Here is a 16,913-nt window from a genome sequence, read left to right as displayed (position 1 = left end):
GCTGTCAGCAAGTCCCCTGATTTATTTAATCCTTCCCCAAAATATATCCTGAAATTCTCACAATTTAACCCCTATTTGTCATGACAGCAGCTCCTCTACAATGACTAACACACTCTTCAGCATTATCAGGTGTTTGCAGAGGGCTCTGTGACTGCGCTGGTGGCCTGGGAGATCAAGAGCAACCCTCTGTAATAGTGTTGTTACTTTATCTTCTCAACAAATCACCAGTAAATTTTTAAAATAACGTTTATAATCTCCATTACTTCTCTCCGAAAGTAAGAACACTCAAGCATACGGCAAGCATAGCATAATGTGTGAAGGCTCAAGAATCTTTATAGTTCTCGTTTTAAGTGTCAATTGCTAATGTAATCAACAATATGCATGCTTACTAGTTTTTAGACTAAACAGTACAATATAGGAAAATATGGGTTCAAATGGAATAAAGACAAAAGAAAATAAAATAAGACAGGAAAAAGGGACAAGAAAGATGAAAACTCTGATTGATTTTTAAAATAAATTGTGGCAATGGAATTAATGTAACCAAGTTTCATCTTCTAGTGTGTAAATTAGTCAGCTAACAGATTTTTAAATCGTATGTAAAGCAGAAGTCCTATGACAGAAAGGTGGCATTTTTTTCTTCTCCAAAATAGTAGGAAGAATGTCCTACAATCCATAATAAGAATCAAGGGGAAAAATCAGAATAATTTGAGTAGTTTGCTGAAAATCAGTCTCAGAGTTTACAACTCCTAAATTCTCAATTGTCCTTCCCATATTTTCAGATCAGTTATGAAAAGCATGGAACTGAACTTCCTGAAGATCAGTTAGCATTTTTATTAAGCTTTTTACTTTGAGAAAATTGTAGATCCTCATGCAGTTTTAAGAAATAATAGAGAGGCCAGGCGCGGTGGCTCAGGCCTGTAATCCCAGCACTTTGGGAGGCCAAGGCTGGCACATCACAAGGTCAGGAGATCGAGACCACGGTGAAACCCCGTCTCTACTAAAAATACAAAAAAAATTAGCCAGGTGCGGTGGCAGGCGCCTGTAGTCCCAGCTACTCAGGAGGCTGAGGCTGGAGAATAGCGTGAATCTGGGAGGCAGAGCTTGCAGTGAGCCAGACTGCGCCACTGCACTCCAGCCTGGGGGACAGAGCGAGACTCCATCTCAAAAAAAAAAAAAAAAGAAAGAATAGAGATCCCATGCACCCTTTACCCAATAGTAATGTCTTGCAAAAACACAGTACAATATCACAACCAGGATACTGACATTGATACAGAACATTTCCATTATCAAAAGCATTCATTTTGTTGCCTTTTTATGGCCACACTCACTTCTCTTCCACCCCACTGCTCCTTATCCCCTGGTAAGCACTTTTCTTTTTTCCATTTCTATAATTTTGTCATTTCAAGAATTCCGTATAAATGGAGCCATATAGTATGTAACCTTTTGGGTTTGGCTTTTTTCACCCAGCATAATTCCCTGGAGACCCGTTCAGGCTGTTGCACTTGTCAATAATGTGTTCCTTTTTATTGCCGAGTAGTATTTCATGGTATAGCTGAGCCACGATTAACCATACATGCTTAACTGTTAACAGAATGGTTAAGTTTGTCTTTCCATGAAGGACATTTGAAATATTTCCAGTTTTTCACTGTTATTAAAGCTGCTGTAAGCATTCATGCACATATTTCTATATGAACTTAAGTCTTCATTTATCTGAAATAAATGCTGAGGAGTACAATTACTGAGTTATATAGTAGTTGCAAGTTTAGCTTTTAAAGAAACTGCCAAACTGTCTTTCACATGCTGTACTATTTTACATCCCCAATAGCAGTATAGGAGTGATCCTGTTTCTCCACATACTTGCCAACATTTCTTGTTGTCATGGCTGATTTTTAGCCAAAGCCAGAGATCCAATTTGGAACAAAAACTGACAGAAAGACTTTCAAATTTAATGCATTGTGTTATTTTAACATTACCTGGAATTTTTTCAATACCAGATCCCTTGGTTTTAAACTCTACAAATTAAATGCTGTGTACTTTGTATAAATTATTTAACATCTCTGAACCTCAATTTCTTTAGAGGTAAAACCTGTCCCTGCAAGTATAGAACTATATTAAGGGGATAATATGTGTAAAGAACATAGGATACAATAGATGCTTTGTAAATGCAAATCCCCTTCCTGTACATTATCTATTGATCATTATTTATTCTATTAATAATATACAAGCTTTCTCTTAATGCATTCCCAGCACCATTTGTTTGGTTTTATAATTCTGTCTCTCCTCCATTCAGATGAAAATGAATATCGCTTAAAAATTGTGTTAACATGATAGAAAAGAAGCAGGATGATATTGCTTTCAAAAACAAATTCAAACCCAAGTCTACTGTTTTGTGACCTTATGCAATTATCTTCCATCTGCAGTCAACAAGACTGGTGGTTTCATCTCTTCCATCTGCCCTACAGAAATGTTGAGTTCAAATGACAGAAATACGTGAACACTGATTTGCAAACAGTGAAGAGCTATACCACTATGTGATCAATAGAGTAAAGCTAGTTATAGAAAATGAATTCCACTGCACCTAAGGTCTCATTCATTCTGTCACAGAATGTCAAGGTCAAGAAATGGCAGGAACCACAATGATTTCAGAATCTAGGACAATGGTGCCCCAAGGAATGGGATGTCGGAAGATTATAACAGAAGTCATATTTGTTTTTATATAAACAACCAGAAATGAATTCACTAATAGAGTAACCATTGGCAACAGCACCCTTGCTTCGTTCTATGTTACCCAGTTGCCTTGAGCACACAAGGTAACATCAGGGAAGGGGGAGCTCTTGACCACAGAGGGGTTGACAGTGGCCCTCTTACAAGCACACGTGGCCTGAAATCTGTTACAATTTGTCTGGCTCAGTTAGATGAAAACATATTATATAATCCAGTTTTAACTAAACTAATCTTCACCAAATGAACAAATGGTTTAAAAATATTCCTGCAAAGAACCTTTCATTAAATAGATTCCAAGAAGGCAAACATAAACCATCAACAGGAAAACGGCAGAACTGACACTGCTCCTCCTCTTCTCAGCCACAAAACAAGACAGAAACACTGATGATATGGATCCAAAAGTAAATCAACCAGAGGATTTTTAAACCACCAAGGCTATCTGAAATGTGGATTTACACCCACTGGTGATGATGCTGAATCTTACCGTAAAACATTTAAACCTTTTGTCTAATTCTTCCTTTTAATCTTACCCCTTTTAAGGTTATTTTTTTGCACAGGTTTATAATGTACACATCAGTAAAGATGTACAGATGTATAATTTGCAAATAAATATACTTAAAATGTTTTACTGCTGGAGTGCATAATAAAAACAGCAGGGAAATCATGGACCTAAGATATATTTCTTTAAGGTGTTATTTTCCCCACTCTAGACGTTTGTGTCGGGCACCAATAGACTACACCACGAATGACGAAGATGGCATAAAAGTAGGTTTCCACTTACAGAACAGTGGGTTGTCATCACTAGAACCATCTTCTCCTATCTTTTGGGAGCTCTAAAGACAGCCAGAAGTCATTACCTTCACCCTGTCAACCCTGAGGGCTGGGAGCCAATGCAGGCTTCTCATACCAATCTCCAAAAATTCTGTGGGCTGTTACCATTCCCACGTTTAGTGACTCTCAAGATGGTAACTGTGGCATGCCACTCTAACATTGAGAGCTATGCCAAAGAGAACAGCTGACATTGATTAAGCGCTTATCCTATGTCAGCCCTTCATGTGAGTTGTCTCACTGAATGTTCACCACAACAACAGGACAGAGTCTGCAATTATGATCCACCTTGTACAGCTGTGGTAACTAAAGCTGAGAATGGTTACGTTCCCAAGATCACACAGCTGATAACTTTTGTAGTCAAGTTCACACTGTGCCTCTAACTCCAAGGACCTGCTCTTATCACTATGTTATGCTGCCTTACATGCCTAGTAATAACTTTATGGCATATCATTATGAAGATTTATTTAAAACAAAATTAATTTTTAAAATTTGTCACGTTCTAAATGTAATCCTGCTTCCTCTTGGGATCAAAATATTTACCAGAACATATAACTGATTTTGTAATACACATGAAAAGTAAATTATAATGGTATGTATGGGAATTATTTTTATACACAGATTTTGAGAAAGGTAGCATACCAATTCTTGAAACAAGTGCTTTAAATCCTTTCTGACACAAAGCCGACATAATATAAATAACAATACAATCAAATAGACACAGCTTACTATTTACTCATTTATGTCTGAAGTTATATGTTAAAACCTCTAGTACCCGGTTGGACGCAGTGGCTTACACCTGTAATCCCAGCACTTTGGGAGGCCAAGGTGGGCAGATCACCTGAGGTCAGGAGTTCAAGACCAGCCTGACCAACATGGAGAAACCCCATCTCTACTAAAAATACAAAATTAGCTGGGCATGGTGGCATGCACCTGTAATCCCAGCTACTCGGGAGGCTGAAGCAGGAGAATCACTTGAACCCAGGAGGCAGAGGTTGCAGTGAGCCAAGATCATGCCATTATACTCCAGCCTGGGCAACAAGAGTGAAACTCTATCTGAACAAAAAAAAAAAGAAGAAAAAAAAAAAAAAAAAAACTTCTAGCGCCCAAGGCAATGAGAAAAAGTCCGTGGAAAAATACAATTATTTCCAAATATTCAGACAGTTAACAATGATTAGAAAAATCACAGGATCAGTTAAGTGAGCCTTTCAATCATAAATGTAGCTGCATTAATACCATGTGATATTAAGGTTTTTAAGCAGAGAAAAGCCCAGTGAGTTGCAGCAGCCACTCTTAATTCTGTGACTTTTTAGTGAAATAGAGCAAATGGAAGTACTAGATAGAGGAAAAGAAATGGCAATGTCAATAGAGAAATGCTTCTGAGGGCAAGTTCTCCTAAATGATTGTGTATTCTTGGCTATGTAAGTTGAGGGCTCTTGAGTTTCTCTTCTTATATGTCCCCATTATAAATACCTAAGTCGTGTTTTTAAAAAGCAGTATAATTTGCAAAGCAGAGTCCATTCCACATTGACTCAAATGCCATCTTGTTACCATGACTATTTTATCTTTGATGAACCATCATATTTATCTTTATAAGCACTTCATTAAATATCACTCTGTCTGGAAAAAGAAAAATTCAGTTTTCTAAAAACTAAGCAATTAAATATCCCAATTAAATACATAAATTTTGTAATAAAGCAAAAATAGTCACTTGATTAGATTCTGTAATTGTATTACTGACATCATCTTTACTTGAATAGCACAAGTTGTATAGAACTTAACAATGTCTGGAAAAGCAGAAAAAAATACTAGAAATGTAAAGAGGCAGTTTCCTGTTTTATTTAGTCCAGATTAATAACAGTTAAGTTGCCATGTTTCTTCCAGAAAAAGCTTTTTCACTTTTTTCTCAGCAAGTCAGAGTTATAGAAATCATCTCATAGACGTACTTTGTTATTCCAGCTTAACCCGTTTGAAAACATTCAATGCTTTTTGACACCAATTGTTACACTATGCATCCATTTAGAAAAAACAATGTCACAGTAATAAAAATATTCTTATATTTTATGCTAGTATTAAAAATCACAGCAGCTAATATTGTCCCATATATAAGAATTAACATATATTTTCTTGATTGAACACTATGCATTCATTTAGAAAAAAACAAAGTCACAGTAATGAAAAGATTCTTATATTTTATGCTAGTATTAAAAATCACAGCAGCTAATATTGTCCCATATACAAGAATTGACATATATTTCCTTGGTTGAGTTTCTTCAAAAAACAATTTGAAAGGCACTGAACGGAAGAAAACAAACAAGCAAACAAAAACAATTCAGTTCAATTGGATCCAGCTCCTTACCTTCTTGTTTGTAGACAAAGAGCGTCAGCTCCTGTCTAGGCAAACTTTCTTTTTCAGATTTTGTTTCTGTATTATTCCACTCTTATTTTCTAAATACCCCTTTAAGCCATCATTTCATAATTGTAGTTAGAAAAGTCCTTGCTCGTTTTCTCTGATTTTTTTTTTTTTTTTTTTTTTTCCTTTTTAGATGGACCACAAGCAGTCTCATGGGAAAACTCTACTTTTTGGTAGATTCTGCAGAGGGTAGACAGTCTGTCCAGGGCACTGTCCGTTTGTCACCCAACACAAATAGAGAATCCCATTACCTACAAAGGTATTAGGAAAGTGTTCCCAGCTGAAACCATTTATCCAATTCCAATTGTTGTTTGAAAGTCTAAAATACTAAAGGCGGCATTATTCCAGGAGCTACTGTTTAAAACAATGCAATGACTGTTCAGAGAAGAAAATCAGTGTTTGAAAATCTGAGTTGATTTAAAAAATAATAACTATGCATCCAAAAAAGAATTCCTAAAGAAGCACTTACATGCCAGGCACATGTTTTTAATTTTAGTAACATTGGTTTACCTAAATAAAAATGTAGAAACTAATAATTGTTCTCTATATGTTCATATTTTAATACTATTCTATTTTAGTGAGTTTGCAAAGAGGCTAATGAATAATAATGTAGAAAAATATGTATCAGTCAGTACAAAGTTGCTGTGGTTTATGGTCACTGCAAAATGCTGTGTTGAAAGCAATTCTGTTAAAAAGTAATTGAAAACTGCTCCAATTTTAAAAGAAATAAATGTAGCCATATCCTTATAGGATAATGTCAGATAAAAAGTAATCATGTTCTCTCTACAATTGGGTTTGCTGGCATTTATATGGGAGTAATAATGCTTTAAGATTATTTTCATAGTTGTTCATTCAACGTGGGATTAACATCAAAATCTTTGTAATTATCTCAGATCACCCATTTAAAAGTGGTGTGACAAAACACGTTAATGGTTAAGACACCCTAGCAGTTTTAATACTAAACAGATTAACACACGTGAAAGTAATATTATAATTTTTTGCACTGAATAATGTGCCAGACCAATTTTTTCAGTGAAAATAGAATTCTTATGAAATGGTACCCTTTCATTCAAATAGGGAGCTACTGCTTCCTATTTCTTGAAATACTAAAGCAGTCGGTTAGCTAGAAAACTGTATAAGAGCTATATACATGAGCATGCATGGCTATATGGACTCAGAATATTATTCCGTGGCTTTGCCATTGCACAATTTTATGGAAGCGATCATTTCTGAGGTTTGCTTTACATAAGATTTAGAACCAAAATACTGCAATAGGAGGGTGATACAGAATAGTGAAAATATAATCCAGGTGGGATTATAAACCAAAAATTTTTAAAGCGTGAAGGAGATTGCTTATTGACCACAATGGCTATGAATTTATTTTATGACCACCAGCAAGCAAATGTAGGTCCACACCTTACACATTCTTAAATAATAAGGAAGCACATTTTAATATGTACTCCAGAGTCTCATAAAAATATTTCTCTGCCTCAGCCTCCCATCTCTAGAAGCTGACATGAGAAGAAAATGGGTATTCATTTGGAAAGTAATACAAAGTTGTAACTTAATTACCCAAGTCCTGCCTATCTTTCTTGAATTCTTGTGTAAAGCATACTTCACATCCAAGACCTTATTATTTGATAATCCTTGTTACGTATTACACCGGTCGGGGAGGGGCCTGAAACGTTACAAACTAAATCGAATGTAGCACATGCAGGTTCCTCTCCCGAGAGCGAGAGATGATGTGTTAGAAGACAGTATCTGTATCACTTCAGCTGTGTCTGAAAAAGGGGATGGGGTGTCAGGGATTTCAATCATATTGTTTCAACTTATGCAGAGAGAATCCATAAAAAGAGATTCATTGTCATATTTTCTTTATGAAATGTAGTATTTGGGGTTTTTTTTCTTTTTTACTTTAAAAGTGCTCCTTGGTATAGAGCAGAGTAAATATTACAGTTTTGTTCAACAGCAGCCAAGATTTAATTGTCTGTGAAATATAAGGCTTACGACCTGATTTGAATTCATGACTGTTCTGCTGATACAAACTAGGCTGGCCTACGAAGTGACCGAACGCATCCAGCAGCTGATTTACACAGAAGAGCCATCTCCAAAGAATTAAAAGTGGGCCAGGGACAGCCATACGCCTGCAGGAGCCCATCCAAAGGGTTAGGAGCTTTATTCTTTCTGCAGCAGATTTAAAGTGACTTTGTACAAAAAGTCAAACAAGAATAAACAGCTGTGGAAAGTGTAACAAATCATGCTAGCAGTTGAACAGCGAGGGAGAAGCGAAATCCACCAAACCGCTAACATACACTGAAGAAAAGCGAAACGGAGGTAGAAGAGAGAGGGAAGGTGGGCAGAAAAGAAAGCTGGTGAGGACACGACACTGGTTTCCACACGCAAATCACGCACTTTATTATTGCGTATAGCTCAGTGACTGTCAGGAACCTGAAAAATGTGTCCTTCAACACAGCTCTGAGTGCCCGCGGCCCTGGGGTGCAAACGAGGCTCCTCAGCCCTCCGCCGCTTCCTCCCCCCGCGCGCGTCCCCCTCTTCTCCCTGCAGTGACTCCGCGGGTCGCTTCCTCCACCAGCCCAGAGTGCAAAGGAGAAAGCAAGCGGTTGCAGATTTGCCCCAGTGGCACCGCAGCCACAAGCCAACCCGTAATTGCAAAGCAAACAAAGCTGAAATATTGGATTGGTCTCAATCGTGACACTATCTACGCTTTTGCCGCCAATCTGTTTGTGCAGCTCTATTTAAAGGCACTTGATTGAGGAAATGTTGAAAATAGCGGTGAGGGTTACCCTAATGAGACCTCAGGAGGGAAGCGGCGGCCTTCGCCCGGCACCAGGGGCTGGGAGGTGAGGGTGGGAGGCTCATGGTTAACCCCTTCCTGCGCGCCTCGGGCGAAAGGTCCTCTGAGATGGAGCTGGGGGTCCGCCCTGCCCGGAGCGGTGACCTCTCCCGGCCTGAACCGTGGAGAACCGGCCCCCTGGGTGTCGCGAACCGAGGCGGGGCTGGGGATCACAATGAGAATTTAACCAGGATGGAAGGGGCGCCCCAGTGGCCGTCGCAGTGGCTGGAAAGTTGGCGACCTAAATCGGGGGTGGCTGCTCTGGTAGCGCTCTGGTCCCTGCCCCGCAACACTCCCGTGCCACCGGCCGCGAGGGCTGAGGCCCTGGCGATCCCCGTGGAGCCGCGGCTGCGCTCAGCTCTAGGGCACCGAGGCGGGGGGGTGTGAGTAGGGAGAGCAGCTGCCCTGGTGGGCGACTCAGGCTGGCAGGCATCGCTGTCGGACTGGGTCTTCAGGCAGCTAGAAGGGAACGGAAAAAACCAAAGAGGCAGGAGGAGAAAATACAGGAATACTGAGAGCAACCCGCTCTGGCTGGCGCTTTGATTTTCCCACTTACTCTAGCCTGCCCAGCCCCGTATGTGTCATCATCCCCACTGTTCAGATGGGGAAACTAAGACTTAGAGACGCCGAGGTCCTTGCCCGAGATCACTCAGCAAATCGTGGGGTGCCTAGAGTCGGCCCTGCCCAATTCCGACTCGGAGCTCAATATGTTGGGAGTGGGCACCAGAGAGGCCAGGCTGGGGCTGAGCCTCCCTCTGAGCCAGCGCAAGTTGATGCAGACCCAGTGCAGGCCAGATCGAGCCAGAGGACAGCTTGGAGATGAAGATCTGTTCCCTAGTGGGTGACATCTAACTCCTCCACTAGTTCTAATCGTTTTCAAAATAAAGGAAACTAATCTGATTGCAAATGGGGTAGACTGTATTCACCCGATTTCTCTTAGTCATTCATTTTATATGGGCTGTCTAAACATCTCCTTTGTTCAATGCATTGATTAGGTTGTCAAGAAACCCACAATCACAGGAGGTGGCATATGCATGCCCCAGAGATCTACCCAAAAGAATATAAGTGACAGTACCAGGAAGGAATTCAGAAGAGAAAACTTCATTTGGGGGAGGGAGTTGGGAGAGAGAGAAGCAGTATCTGGAAAGGCTCCCTGGAGGAGGTAGCATTTAGGTTGAACCTAGAAGAAACAAAGTGTGGATTCTCCAAGAGAGATGGGTTGTTTGCCAGCATACTGGCAAGTCAAGGGGTGCCAGACCCACCGTTGGGGACAAAGTAGGAGTCACACTTTCATTCCCTGCTGCCATCTCCCAGCTGTCCTCCTAATTTGAAGACTGCATTAACCACATTTTGAGCCAAGGTCCTAATCCCTTTTAAGATTGAAAACCTATGGCTTGAGAGTGGACACCCAGCAGGTAGACTGTGACTGTCTAGAGCCCTGAATTTAGACCAAAGGGCAGGGTTGGGAAAATGGCACTAGGGGCGCTCTCACCAGAGCTCCTAACTACTAGAGCCAAGCATTCCCGCGCTTTTCCCAGAGGGATCTGATCTGAGATGTACCTTGGCCAATCTGCAGTTTGTCTTTCTGGAGTCACAGGCAGATGTAGACTGGGAAAGTGAAGATCCCCAGGGGGTGGGGAGGACTGGTTTCAGTTATATTCCCCATGAATGATCTGCACCTTCTGTCAGCAAAACAAAAAAGCATCAGTCACACAAATTTAGTGAAGTCTCCAAACGTATTCTGAATGAAATTCTGCTTTTTTGTACACAACCAGTTTCTTCGTTTGAAGTTGGATGCTTTGCAAGGAGAATGCAATTCCATTTCTCATTCCTCAAAGCTGTGGCCTGTGTTAACTTAAGTAGGCATTCACACAAGTATTAAAAAGAAAAACCATTCTCTTCTGGAAAATGGAACAAAGTAGCACCTTCCAATCAGGGTGCAGATACATAATCTGTAACAACAAATTAGCCCCCTAGTGCTGCGCATTTCCAGCTAGCATCCTGCCTTCCCTGTTTATAACTTTGCTGCCTGTAATTATTTTTATTTTAATTTTCTGTCACTTTAACAAAAACCAGAGCCTTTTCTTTTAATGTTTTGTACACAATATGTTCGTTTTGATAAGATGTTCTTTCCTATCCTCTTTTAGCTTGCCTTTCCTTGTTTAGAGTTCTGTATCAGGCGTTTCTAATATTTCCCTCTTTTTTTTAAGAACTTGTCCCTGTCTTGCTTTATTTGTTTGTGTGAAATTTAGTTTGAAAGGAGATCAGAGAGAGCAGGAGGGGTTTGTAATAAGAGAATGACCGAATGACCCAAAGGCTGATTATCTATCATTAACTGGAGACTTGGTGTACCCAAATTACCAAAGAGACCTCAGTCTGCCGGATCCTTACCCAGCTAGAAAGGCAAGCCTGGAATGCACACACTGAAACAGGCTCATGGCATTGCAACCAAGGACATAGTTCACACAACACTTTCTTAAGGAGTTTTCCTGCAAAACCCAACTCGAGTTCAGTAGACAAACTTTTTAGATTCTGATATGTTGTACTCAGGTAAAAATCTATGCCAAAAGATTACCTATAACATTTGTGTAACTAACTTTTTTGTGTCGTTTCGTTAGGAGCGAAATTGCAGTTAATTGTCTAAGCTCCAGAGAATATTGGGAAATCAAACCAAGCTGCTTTTGATCTGCTCACACTGCTAAACCCAAGCCTTGTAAAAATCGAGGTTTGCCATTAATATTGACAATAAAAGTGTTTCTTTTTGTTAACCTGAAACCTAGCCATCCTGGTATAACTCCCCTATCTATAAGCAAAGGCCCTGGAAGAATGTAGGAAAGGTTTAGAGGAAACTGTCAGAGCTAAAGAAATCCATCTACGTGAATTTGCAAAGGAAGCTGTGGAACAGAACTTCCCAGGAATGCAACACTACAGTCAAAACTGGGAATGTTCCTGGGCCTCAAGTCAGAAGCAAATCTTTCAGTCAAATAAATGTTTTCTCTCCAAAGCCCCATTTTAAATTGTCAATTGCACTCATATTTTATTCTGAACCCCATAATGTATTGCAGACTAGGTGAAGTCCATTACTTACTATTTCCATAGAACACGTATGCAAAATCACACTTCCTCATCTGAATGTTGAGTGATTTCCTCCCGGCTTGAAAGAAAATACCACTAGTGTGTATGTAATTTGCTTGAAGCAATAATTCGAATGAATATTTAACATAAATCCTATGAGATGTATGTTCTCACACCGGTTTTGCTCTAAACTCTACATTTTACTACAAACTAGTGAAGATTAACAAAGATCAGATTTACTGTACCTTTTAGGACTAGTATAATAACATTAATAATATCTCCCATGTATCTACATCATGCTGCTTCTTTGAGGCCTTCACGGGGTTATCTTATGGTCCCTTTAGTCTGAATGAGTATTTTAGATTTACAGACACACTTAGACACCTGGAAAAATATTTAGTTCTTCCTTATCAATGAAAACCGTCCAGTGCAGCAATATATCTACCAGTTAATATGGGGATCTACTCATTGATTATTTAGAAAGAAAGGAAAATTCTACTGACTGTGGATATTAAGATTTTTCTTAAAAGACTTCAGCATGAATCAGTATCTCATTCTTCCATGCCAGTTGCAGATTCAGTAATAGGAAAAAAGAAAAGAAAATAAAAGAAAAAAAAACCTTGTAATCTCAAGTACTGCTAAAAGGCAAATTACAAGTAAGAAATGGAGAGAAGAAGAGAGGGAGGGAGGGAGGAGGGTGGAAGGAGGAAAGAAGGGAAAGAGGGAGAAGAGAAAGAGGAGGAGGGGATGTGCAGGCACCAAGCAAGCCCTGATTTACTCCACTTCACTGTTTTCTAATTAGAGCTGGACTGAAGGATTCATAAGCAATCAGCCCCTCCACCGTCATCATTCAGCTGAACTAGCCCCTCTCTGCTCCATCTCTCCATGTAGGGAAGAGAAAGGAAGAGGATCCACTCCCTAAATATGCCACCCCTACCCCAAATCCAAAAACTTGCTTAAAAGAAGAAGAAGAAAAAAACCTCACAAGACACAAGGGCGGCTTTTCTTACTCTTCCTTTTTTGAAATAGACACTCAAATCCAACAGAATTTGGTTCTGCTTTGCAGATGTGTACTTTGAGCAGCACCATACCTCTGGAGCCACTTTCACTTGCTATGTCTGTAGACAACTATTTCTCAAAGGCCAAAAAGAAAAGACTACACAAGAAGAACTACGCAAACAAGGACCACACAACCCCAGCTAAGGGAGACCCTTGCCACCACTCAGACAATATGCATTGTTCTGGGTGTCCTAAACATCCTGGGACTAAGTGGATAACATGTAAAATGACTCCACCCTACCCTGGTACAGAAAAGAATGCAGAGCCATCAGAGTGTCGCAAGAAGCACTGTCCCTGGAGCAGGTTGGCTGAGGTGACATCTTCAAGAATACATTGCTCCTTCTGTCACCTTCCAGGCTTGATGTTCTTTCAGAGGGTTCTTAGCATGTTCTGAGGCTCATATCATGTAAGAGCATTAAAGATTCTTAAGGGAACGGTCAGAGTCACTTCTACTATGTTGGTTAGAACAACAAGGTAAAACAAGGTTTGGAAGACGGTGATGAGAACTGAGCCATAATTCCCATTAACATAAAATGCACATTGATGACCCTCTGGCCTGATTCTTTTTGGGTCTAGTTTATTTTGGGTTCTTATGAGCAAAACAGAGGATATAAACTGCCCTTGCCTTTGAAATAATAAACACCCTGAGACAATCTGTATTTCCCCTAAAACCTAACTAAAGATTTTTTAAAATTAGTTTAAACCAGATTGATTTTTTAAAGTATAATAATATCTCACAAGACCAAAATGTTTGCATGGGCATGTTCAGCCTCTCTGGTGCTCCTTCAGTCTTTTTCCAGGGAAAGCAGTACCAGTGACGGCAAAGAGACGAGACTTGAGAAGCAAAATAAATGTTTGAACCTGATTCTGTCTATTTGGCTGAAGGCAGATGACATGTGCAGTACAGTAGGTGCACCATCAGCTACAACAAAGGCACAGAATCCCAAACACTCACCCAAACCTGGGCTGCCTCTTTGTGAAGCACTTTCTGGACCCGAGTAAGGCCGGTTTCGGCTCAGCCCTCAGCCTCTGAGGATAGGCAAAGAAGCACCCCTAGCTGGGATTCCTCCACAGGTAGCCAGAGGAGCCCCCAGCAAGCCAGTTCCCTGGGCCTTTGAATACTTAGAACATGTGCATCAGCAGCCTCACTAGTGCAGCCCAGCAGTGGGGTTCCCATGCTGACATCGAAGTCAGGGACTGTGCCTTTCTCCCTTTCTTCTCCCACTTTCCCTCTCATCAGCAACACCATCCTCTCCTTCATCGTCACCACTATCAGCACCTCCATCACTACCACCAGGATGCCCAGGACACCTAAACTGGGGGCAAACTTGAGATGGTATCCTTGCTTCACAGTTTCCCAAAGGAGCAGGCTAACCCAGTATCCTGGAAAACCTGGAAGACAACAGGCCAAAGGACACTGCAAGAGAAAAGCGGATGTGTTTGTGCATTTAGGGTAGAGCTCAACCAGTCCGGTCCAGTCTGGCCTGCCTGAGTCAGTTTCTACAGTTGGGGACACCACTAGGGTTCACCCAATTGTCCCCTCTCATCCAGCCACCTTTCTAAGGCAGTGGTCTCTGTATTTGGGTTTCTGAGCTATATCAAGTCTTAGGCCCTTGGACCACAGCAGTTAACTGATAATGACAATGTCAGTGAGAACTGATGTTCAGATTACCATCTTTTATGATTTCTTTTTTCTGTACCATGTTGCCTATTTCCTTTACCACTTTCAATGCTATCTGGGGCCACGAGGCAATTCATTCATTTTTGCTTTTTTGTTTGTTTATTTCAATTAAAAGCATAAGAAAAGCTAAATGTGGCAAGTTCGGAAGCTTTCAAAATTGAGGCCACTCACCGCTGGTCTCTGATGGACAGAGCATCTCAGTCCCCAACTCAGCCCTCCTCTGGACTCTGCTTCCTCCCTTCAATTCCCAAAACTCCCTTTGAGTCTGAAAGCAGCCAACCAACTAATTTCCCTGAATTTTTATATGTTCCCAGCCCCAGTGCAATCTTACTTTGTCTACCTGCTCCCAAGGCCTAAATGTGTTTTTATAAACAGACTTTTTAAAAACGTATCAAATGTCAGAGAATTGAACTACCAGTATTTACACATTCAGGGTTTGCCTCCGGGTGAAAATGTAAACAGAACCCCCAACCACACTACCTGTATTCTTTCCTTGAAGAACCAGGTCTTAAAAAGGCTCTCCTTGTGCTCAAAACTGCAGACCCACCCAAGTTGGGGGTTTAGAGCGGTAGGTCACTATTTTGTTCCGAGCTCAACTGCAAGCCCCTGGCGCTTACCAAGGAGCCTAGTTTCAGTTAATCCCTATTCTGGGTTCAGTGCCTTAAGACGCTTGGCCAGGGACTTTCAAGGATGGTAACCCGTTACCTAGAAAAGGAATGGGTCCTGCACCGACTCTTATCCTGGGCTTTTAAGTCCCTGTCTCCTACCGCCCAGCCTTGGCAAACCTGAATATATATATTTCTCAATCCTGCTGCCCAAGACTCTAGGGCTAGTGGAGGGCAGGGCCCCAGCACTGAGTCAACCGAAGTTGGGCGCCGTCCATTCGCACTGACCTCGCCTTTCAGCCCCAACCACTTCGTCGGCGGTGAGCAAGGAAAGGACTGTCCTTGTGGAGTCCTTCGGGTGGGCATCGTTTTGTGGCCTGCGGCTGGACTCTGCCCGCCTCCAAAGGGCGATGCCCAAGGTAGAGTATTTGGTCTCCCGTGGGCTACCCTGGCCTGCTCAGCGGCAAGCCCCAGGCCACCCCGTCCCGCTGGCGCCTGCACAGTCTGCCCTCGCCTTGCTCTAATTTACAGCCCGCGGGCTCCTGTTGACACCGTTTTCCACACCGAACTCCTTCGGGTGGAATCTGCATATACACATCAGCCTCCCCTCTCGGCTTGGGGCCAAGCCTGGGGTGATTTCAGCTCCATTGACCACCCGCCCTTGCCGCACGCAAACCTTCTCAAGAAGCTCACGCCACGTGGGCGCTGCGGGCCCGGGTGCCCCGAGGCCCGGTGACTTACAAGTGGAGATCCATTTTCCGTCATAATGCGTTCAAGATCACCAAGGCCGGCAGTCTAAACATCCACGAGCCGTCCTCCCGGCCTGCCTCTTAAACTGGCGTTTAATGGTTCCCCTCCGATAACTAAACCTGCTTTCCACAGATGCCCGCTTTTATGAGGGAGGCAGGAATGCAGAGATATATTTATATGTTTGTTCATAAAAACTGGAAAATAAGCTCTGAACACGCTGTAAAAAATATTCAGTTACTTACCAAGCAGGCTAGTTAAACCAGGGAAACACCGATACCAGCCACACTACAGATTCGGGGAATCGAGGTGCCCGCACTTTGAAATCGCTCAAGGTCTTCGTTGGAGCTGGTGTCCCTGAAGGATATGGAAATAACGGCATTTACAATCGCCCGGAGGACTCAGCGGTCATCTCCAAAGTTTGCCGCAATAACGTGAGCCACCCCAAACAGCTCTAACCGGGGTAACTTGGTGGATAACTCAATAGCCACTGAGACTGGCGTTTCGAGCCTGTAAACTGGTCAAAGAAACAACCTTCTCCAGCCGCTCCTTGTCCCTGCTGGGGCAAAGAGCGCCGGCTCCCAGCCGCGCCTTTGTGGGGGACCCCACCGCCCGCCACGAGGCTCCCGGCGCCCCTGCATAAAATTGTAAGAGGCTGCCTGCGTCTATTTTCTTACCTCGATTACCTACAAAGCACTTCGAAAAGCAGTACCTGCGTTTTCTTTCTTTCTTTCTTTCTTTTCAACCAGAAAAGAGAGCAGAGTGATACTATACCTGGTTAGAGATTCTTCAATATTTGAGACTTGGGGGGAAAAATATTTTAATAGTGAAGCATCTGTTAAACACTTGCATTATCCTCTGGCTGATAAAAAAAAAAAAAAGTTTTTTTAACCCTGCCCCCCCCCCCGTTTTAATTATCTTATGGTT

The 16,913-nt window shown here is 41.7% G+C and overlaps 1 long non-coding RNA gene across 1 annotated transcript; it reads right to left on the bottom strand.

Moving 5' to 3' along the window:
- Positions 1 to 5,370: 5,370 nt before the first annotated feature.
- On the bottom strand, positions 5,371 to 16,188 carry LOC117086141. The gene is made up of 3 exons (XR_004438216.1): positions 15,528 to 16,188; positions 10,380 to 10,501; positions 5,371 to 9,278 (listed from the first exon to the last, which is right to left on the bottom strand). It is a non-coding gene; the product is annotated as an uncharacterized LOC117086141 (long non-coding RNA).
- Positions 16,189 to 16,913: the final 725 nt, after the last annotated feature.

This window comes from Trachypithecus francoisi, unplaced genomic scaffold (assembly GCF_009764315.1).
Source record: "Trachypithecus francoisi isolate TF-2019V2 unplaced genomic scaffold, Tfra_2.0 Lachesis_group1, whole genome shotgun sequence".
Taxonomy (NCBI): Eukaryota; Metazoa; Chordata; class Mammalia; order Primates; family Cercopithecidae; genus Trachypithecus; species Trachypithecus francoisi.
The sequence above is the reverse complement of the archived record's forward strand: the minus strand, read 5'-3'. Positions and strand labels throughout refer to the sequence as shown.